Source organism: Myotis davidii, unplaced genomic scaffold (assembly GCF_000327345.1).
Source record: "Myotis davidii unplaced genomic scaffold, ASM32734v1 scaffold1007, whole genome shotgun sequence".
NCBI lineage: Eukaryota > Metazoa > Chordata > Mammalia > Chiroptera > Vespertilionidae > Myotis > Myotis davidii.
Genome location: NW_006298359.1, coordinates 140,355 through 141,700, shown reverse-complemented (window position 1 = coordinate 141,700; position 1,346 = coordinate 140,355). Strand labels below are relative to the sequence as shown.

At 49.6% G+C, this 1,346-nt stretch overlaps 1 long non-coding RNA gene across 1 annotated transcript in view; it reads left to right on the top strand.

Annotated features, from left to right (window-relative positions):
- Positions 1-1,346, top strand: part of LOC107184714 — a 7,059-nt gene that overhangs the window by 4,791 nt on the left and 922 nt on the right. The window lies entirely within an intron of this gene.

Below are 1,346 nucleotides of genomic sequence, written 5' to 3'. Positions count from 1 at the left end.
GTGGATGGGGATGTAAATTGATTAGGGCTGGGTCTCAGAGAGTCGCCAGGGTGGAGGAAACAGCAATGGCAGCGACTCTGCGGCCCCTCGCCTCTCCGGGACACGGGGGCTTCAGTCCCCCAGTGCCAGCGAGCAGCCGCACAATAGAGCCTCCCTCGCTTTCTGACCACTGCAAGGCTGTGCCGCCTCTCCCCATAGGGTCCGGTGGCTCATGATCCCGCTCGAACCAGCTCAGTGGATTCGAGAGTTTGTAAAAGCGGAGGTGTTTCCTCTTATGCCTCTGGCACAGCCTGGATGGGGTTGTAAATTGAGTAGGGTGGGGTCTCAGGGAACCGCCAGGGTGGGGCAAACAGCAATGGCGGTGTTTCCGCGGCTCCTCGCCTCTCTGGGACACCGGGACTTCGTGTCCCCCAGTGCCCGTGAGCAGCCGCGCGCCAGAGCCTCTCCACTCTCCGACCGCTGCAGGTCTGTGCCGTCTCTCCCCGTGGAGCCTGGCGCCTCGGAGACCCGCCCCGAGCCAGCCCAGAGGATTCGAGGGTTCGTAACCGCTTCCGAATGAAAAAAACCCGTGCATCCAGTTGCAGCCTGCCTGGAGTGTGACTGTGTACCTCTGTCTTTGGCGCCTCTGTAGCTCCTACTCAGTCTCACTGTGCTTTCTTTCCTTCCAGGTGTAGAGCTTCCACTGGGCCAACTTCCCCATGGTTCCGAATGGTGGTTGTTTGTCTTATAGTTGGTAGTGTCGATTTTGTGGGAGGCAGCACGCACAGGTCTACTCCCTATGCCGCCATCTCTCTTTATTTTTCCTTAAGAGTGGTTCTGTCCATTAGAAATATAATGTAAACCACTCAAGATTTTTATCTGTGGCTGCATTTTTAAAAAGTAAAAAAAAACATAGGTGAAATTTAATTTCACCAACTAAACCCTTTCTATAAAAAAATATTTTTACATGTAATTAATTTTAAACAATTGTTAATGAGATATTTTATGTTCTTGTTTTTTTACCAAGTCTTTGAAATTTGGTGTATATTTTACTTACATCACATCTCAGTTTAGACGAGGCATATTTTAGGTGCTCAGTGGCCACATGGGGCTTGTTGTTACTGTACTGAACAGGACGCATTAGATGGATTAGGGCAGTGGTTCTCAACCTTCCTAAGGCCGCGACCCTTTAATACAGTTCCTCATGTTGTGGTGACCCCCAATTTCATTGTTACAAATTGAACATAATTAAAGCACAGTGATTAATCACAAAAACAATATGTAATTATATATGTGTTTTCCAGTGGTCTTAGGCGACCCCTGTGAAAGGGTTGTTCTGCGGGGAGCCGGTCCATCCTTGCTGTTTC